The 6,408-nt window shown below is 43.2% G+C and overlaps 3 non-coding genes across 3 annotated transcripts; all 3 read left to right on the top strand.

Annotated features, from left to right (window-relative positions):
* Positions 1-4,535: 4,535 nt before the first annotated feature.
* Positions 4,536-4,608, top strand: TRNAT-CGU (transfer RNA threonine (anticodon CGU)). The gene has a single exon. It is a non-coding gene; the product is annotated as a tRNA-Thr (tRNA).
* A 382-nt stretch (positions 4,609-4,990) lies between these two features.
* TRNAT-CGU (transfer RNA threonine (anticodon CGU)) lies at positions 4,991-5,063 on the top strand. Its single transcript has one exon. It is a non-coding gene; the product is annotated as a tRNA-Thr (tRNA).
* A 382-nt stretch (positions 5,064-5,445) lies between these two features.
* Positions 5,446-5,518, top strand: TRNAT-CGU (transfer RNA threonine (anticodon CGU)). Its single transcript has one exon. It is a non-coding gene; the product is annotated as a tRNA-Thr (tRNA).
* The last annotated feature ends 890 nt before the right edge of the window (positions 5,519-6,408 follow it).

Below are 6,408 nucleotides of genomic sequence, written 5' to 3'. Positions count from 1 at the left end.
ATTTCACACACTGTCGGAATGAATGTTATGCGAACATTTTAGTAGTAGTAGTAGTAGTAGTAGTAGTATTTTTATTTACAGTAAGCCGGATACAGAGCTCACTGCAGGGGCATATATATATATATATATATATATATATATATATATATATCATCATCATCAGCCTGTCTACGTTCACTGCAGGACAAAGGCCTCTCCCATGTTCCGCCAGTTAACCCGGTCCTGTGCTTGCTGTTGCCAATTTATACCCGCAAACTTCTTAATCTCATCTGCCCACCTAACCTTCTGTCTCCCCCTACCCCGCTTCCCTTCTCTGGGAATCTAGTTGGTGACCCTTAATGACCAGCGGTTATCCTGTCTACGTGCTACATGCCCGGCCCATGTCCATTTCCTCTTCTTTATTGCAGCTATGATATCCTTAACTCCCGTTTGTCCCCTAATCCACTCTGCTCTCTTCTTGTCTCTTAAGGTTACACCTACCATTTTTCTTTCCATTGCTCGCTGCGTCGTCCTCAATTTAAGTTGAACCCTCTTTGTGAGTCTCCAGGTTTCTGCTCCGTAGCTAAGTACCGGCAAGATACAGCTGTTATATACCTTCCTCTTGAGGGACAGTGGCAATCTACTTGTCATAATTTGAGAGTGCCTGCCGAATGTGCTCCACCCCATTCTTATTCTTCTAGTTACTTCAATCTCGTGGTTAGGCTCTGCGGTTATTACCTGCCCTAAGTAGACATAGTCTTTTACAACTTCAAGTGCTCTAGTACCTATCGCAAAGCGCTGCTCCTTTCCGAGGTTGTTGTACATTACTTTCGTTTTCTGCAGATTAATTTTAAGACCCACCTTTCTGCTCTCCTTGTCTAACTCCGTAATCATGAGTTGCAATTCGTCCCCTGAGTTACTCAGCAATGCAATGTCATCGGCGAAGCGCAGGCTACTGAGGTACTCTCCATTAACTCTTATCCCTAACTGTTCCCATTCTAGGCTTCTGAAAACGTCCTGTAAGCACGCAGTGAATAGCATTGGGGAGATTGTGTCCCCCTGCCTTACACCCTTCTTTATTGGTATTCTGTTGCTTTCTTTATGAAGCACTATGGTAGCAGTTGATCCCCTGTAGATTTCTTCCAGAATGTTTATATATATTTCATCTGCGCCCTGATTCCGCAGTGTCTGCATGACTTCTGATATTTCTACTGAATCAAAAGCCTTCTCGTAATCTATGAAGGCTATGTATAGTGGTTGATTATACTCTGAGCATTTCTCTATTACCTGATTGATAGTATGAATGTGGTCAATTGTTGAGTAGCATGTTCTAAATCCTGCTTGTTCCTTTGGTTGATTGAATTCTAATGTTTTCTTTACTCTGCTAGCAATTACCTTTGTAAATAGCTTGTATACTACAGAGAGCAAGCTGATCGGCCTGTAATTCTTCAAGTCCTTGTCATCTCCTTTCTTATGTATTAAGATGATGTTAGCGTTCTTCCAAGACTCTGGTACTTTTCCCGTCAGGAGACACCTCGTAAATAGAGTGGCTAGTTTTTCTAACACAATCTGTCCTCCATCTTTCAGCAGATCTGATGTTACCCGATCCTCACCAGCAGCTTTGCCTCTGTGCATGCTCTCCAAAGCTTTTCTGACTTCTTTTATTATTACTGGTGGGGTGTCATCTGGGTTACTGCTAGTTCTCATAGTATTAAAGTCGTGGTTGTCTCGGCTACTGTATAGATCTCTGTAAAACTCCTCCGCTATTTTACCTATCTTATCTATACTGGTAGTTATTTTGCCTTCTTTGTCCCTTAGTGCATACATCCGCCTTTTGCCTATCCCAAGCTTCCTCTTCACTGTTTTGACGCTTCCTCCGTTTTTCAGAGTGCGCTCAATTCTCTCCATGATATACCATCTTACATCGCATACTTTACGTCTATTAATCAACTTCGAAAGCTCGGCCAGTTCTATTTTGTCTGTTGTACTTGACACTTTCATAATTTGACGCTTCTTAATTAGGTTCTTCGTTTCTAGGGAAAGCTTGCCGGTGTCCTGTCTAGCTACCCTGCCTCCAACTTCCTCTGCACACTCCGTGATGATACTCGTCAGATTATCATTCATTGTATCTACGCTAAGGTTGGTTTCCTCGCTAAGAGCAGAGTACCTGTTCTGCAGTGACACTCTGAATTCCTGTACTTTCCCTCTCAGTGCTAGCTCATTGATTGGCTTCTTGTGTATCAGTTTCTGTCGTTCCTTCTTCAAGTCTAGGCGGATTCGAGCCCGTACCATTCTATGGTCACTGCATCTTACCTTGCCAACCACTTCCACATCCTGCACGACTCCTGGGTGTGCAGTCATTATAAAGTCTATTTCGTTCTTATTTACGCCATTAGGGCTCCTCCATGTCCACTTGCGATTTTCTCGTTTTCGGTAGAAGGTATTCAAAATACGCAGATTATTGCGTTCTGCGAATTCTACTAGTAGCTCTCCTCTGGCGTTTCTAGTGCCGATGCCATAATCTCCTACTGCCTGGTCTCCAGCCTGCTTCTTCCCTACCTTTGCATTAAAGTCGCCCATTACTATAGTATACTGTGTTTTCACCTTACTCATTGCCGATTTCACGTCTTCATAGAAGCTTTCAACTGAAGCGTCATCATGGCAGGATGTAGGCGCTTAAGCCTGTACTACCTTCATTTTGTATCTTTTATTCAGTTTAATTACAATGCCTACCACCCTTTCATTAATGCTATAGTAATCCTCTATGTTGCCAGCTATGTTTCTGTGAATTAGGAACCCTACTCCCAGTTCTCTTCTGTCTGCCAAGCCCCGATAGCAAAGGACGTGCCCATTTTGTAGCAGAGTATAGGCCTCATCTGTTCTCCTAACCTCACTCAGCCCTATTATATCCCATTTATTGCCTTCTAGCTCCTCGAATAATACAGCTAGACTTCCCTCACTAGATAACGTCCTAACGTTAAACGTTGCTAAGTTCAAGTTCCAATGGTGGCCTGTCCGTATCCAGAGATTCCTAGCACCCTCTGCTGCTTTGCAGATCTGACCGCCGCCGTGGTCAGTTGCTCCGCAGCTGGTGGGGACTGAGGGCCGTGAGTTAATTGACGAATGCCTACGGGAGGGGGTGGCCAGATACTGCACCAGGGTGGCCAATCCTTGTCTGGTGAGATCACCTGTGCATACCGGCTTTAAGCCGGTACGATCAGACAGTAGTGGGAATGCTCCATGCATGTCTTCCTTATTGTTATTCAGCAGCGTTGGCGGCCACCCACCACGGAGCCCAACGAGGGGACGCTACAAATTTACAAATGCAGAAACCTGCAGACGCCAGCCGTACAACGCCACTATAACCCAATGCGCCTAGACCAAGGTAGGCTATTTGCACAGGGTTAACCCTAGCCGCCAGGAAGTTTGGAAGTAAGCGGAAGAGAGTAGAAGACAGGACAGATAAATAGTAAGAGATAAAGACGAAGATGTAGGGAGAGAGAGATAGGAAAAGGCGACTGCCGATTCCCCTGGGTGGGTCAGCTCAGGGGGGCCGTCTACGTGAAGCCGTAGCCAAAGGGGTGTGTTGCCTCTGCCGGGGGGCCTTAACGGTCCAATCACCCAGCGTCAGCTCAACCCCCAGAATCCCCTTTTCCTCGAACACGGCAAAGCCACGCACGGCTAGGCGTGGGAGGGAGTCGAAACTCCCCCGTTAGCTCGGGTTCGTGGTGTCGCTACACACCAAACGCCTACTTGCGCAGGCACCCCTGCGGTAAATGGTTAAATAAAAAACAAAAATTTATTCCTCCCTTTATTAGTGAAGTATTTCAAAATGAATGCAGTGAGAAGACTATATTCACTGAACGCGGGGTTTGTTAGGCCAGAGGGCCGGTATCGGGTGTCGTATAACAGCATTTTATCATCAGCGTTCAAAGAGCACATTTTCAGACAACGCGTGTCCCTAATATAGTTATGTCGCTATATGCCCCTCCCCTCCGAGATGTTTCGGAGCCCCTCATTTTTGAAGTCACGTAATGAAATCTCATTCTAGCTCATGCTCTCATTATGACAGGCAAATGATTTTCACAACAGCCCTGTGCATATTTTTCACGTAAAATTAGCACGGAGGCTGTTTCATATCAATGCTATCGGGAATTAGGCCTTCGGCACTGGATCGCAAGTTTCGCTGCAAACTTGAGTTTCAGCGTTAATCGAATGGCAAAGCAACAAAAACGCATTTTAAGAGACTCATATATATATATATATATATATATATATATATATATATATATATATATATATATATATATAGGTATACACTTCTTTCCCTTATTTCATTGAACGAGGGTCTCGTACTGGCAGACTTGGTGTGTTTAGGTTGTAAAAGAGGGACAATTACTCAGCTGCCCGCTCATAAAAGTTCACGTGCTACGTGACGCCAAACATGCGCAGCAGAGTGTTCTCACATTCGTTGTTTGGCTTATAGATGGCGCTGACTGTCACTCTTACGTCTAAAATTCACAGATAAACCCAAAAAAGTGGATGGAGGGAGGGCCGCTGTGATAGCTCAGTGGTTAGAGCATCGAACGCGTAATTCGAAGGTCGTAGGTTCGATTCCTGCTCACAGTTGGTAATTTTTTCATCCACTTTTCTTTCTTCTTATTTACATTCTATTGGTTTTAATAACTTCCCCTGTACATTCCTTGGCATTACTGTCTGTTAGATCTCATTAATATTGTGTTAAAACACGGAAAAACGAGCCCTTAGGTATACACTTCTTTCCCTTATTTCATTGAACGAGGGTCTCGTACTGGCAGACTTGGTGTGTTTAGGTTGTAAAAGAGGGACAATTACTCAGCTGCCCGCTCATAAAAGTTCACGTGCTACGTAACGCCAAACATGCGCAGCAGAGTGTTCTCACATTCGTTGTTTGGCTTATAGATGGCGCTGACTGTCACTCTTACGTCTAAAATTCACAGATAAACCCAAAAAAGTGGATGGAGGGAGGGCCGCTGTGATAGCTCAGTGGTTAGAGCATCGAACGCGTAATTCGAAGGTCGTAGGTTCGATTCCTGCTCACAGTTGGTAATTTTTTCATCCACTTTTCTTTCTTCTTATTTACATTCTATTGGTTTTAATAACTTCCCCTGTACATTCCTTGGCATTACTGTCTGTTAGATCTCATTATTATTGTGTTAAAACACGGAAAAACGAGCCCTTAGGTATACACTTCTTTCCCTTATTTCATTGAACGAGGGTCTCGTACTGGCAGACTTGGTGTGTTTAGGTTGTAAAAGAGGGACAATTACTCAGCTGCCCGCTCATAAAAGTTCACGTGCTACGTGACGCCAAACATGCGCAGCAGAGTGTTCTCACATTCGTTGTTTGGCCTATAGATGGCGCTGACTGTCACTCTTACGTCTAAAATTCACAGATAAACCCAAAAAAGTGGATGGAGGGAGGGCCGCTGTGATAGCTCAGTGGTTAGAGCATCGAACGCGTAATTCGAAGGTCGTAGGTTCGATTCCTGCTCACAGTTGATAATTTTTTCATCCACTTTTCTTTCTTCTTATTTACATTCTATTGGTTTTAATAACTTCCCCTGTACATTCCTTGGCATTACTGTCTGTTAGATCTCATTAATATTGTGTTAAAACACGGAAAAACGAGCCCTTAGGTATACACTTCTTTCCCTTATATATATATATATATATATATATATATATATATATATATACTATATATATATATAAATATATATAACTATATATATATATATATCCTTCTATTCGAATATTCTACAAGGACATCACTGCTCCTAAATATCACTCTCAAAACGGAAAAGGGCATAACGAATGTAAAAATTTGCTCTCTAAATAAATGTGAAACTTCTATTAAAAAAATGTCGTTGTAATAGCTGAAGGTATCACTCTTTCCGAATTCCTTGTGGTCAAAACAAGTTTGTGATGATGCATTGCTTTTATAGGCGCAACGGCCATGGTTTGGCCAAGGATCCCCAAAACTGTTGTGATCTTACTGCATGAATTTATAGTCCATGCAGTGGCTGTATAGAAGCCATAAAATCAAAGCTGTAATTGCCGTAACATAGGTAGACTTAAATATTTTGTCGGCTGCTGTAGTGGGGTGAATGCACGTAGGCGAATGCTATCAGCAGCGAATGTCGAATTCTAGAGAATAATGTCTTAATATATGAATTACGAAGAAACCCATGAGCCTCACAAAGACCTTGAGTACAAGGTCCAGGAGACATGTGCCATTACGAATGATAACATCGCAATAGTAACCTCTCGGAGGAGGCCGTGTTGTGATTACCAGGGCAGATAATATTCAGCGTGCGAACATTGCTCAAGAAAGCTAAAACGGATTTCGAGCTATATTGTGGTTCTCTGCCTAGGAACTGAGACGAGT

This window comes from Rhipicephalus microplus, unplaced genomic scaffold (genome assembly GCF_043290135.1).
Source record: "Rhipicephalus microplus isolate Deutch F79 unplaced genomic scaffold, USDA_Rmic scaffold_15, whole genome shotgun sequence".
NCBI lineage: Eukaryota > Metazoa > Arthropoda > Arachnida > Ixodida > Ixodidae > Rhipicephalus > Rhipicephalus microplus.
This window is presented reverse-complemented; position numbering and strand designations above follow the sequence as displayed.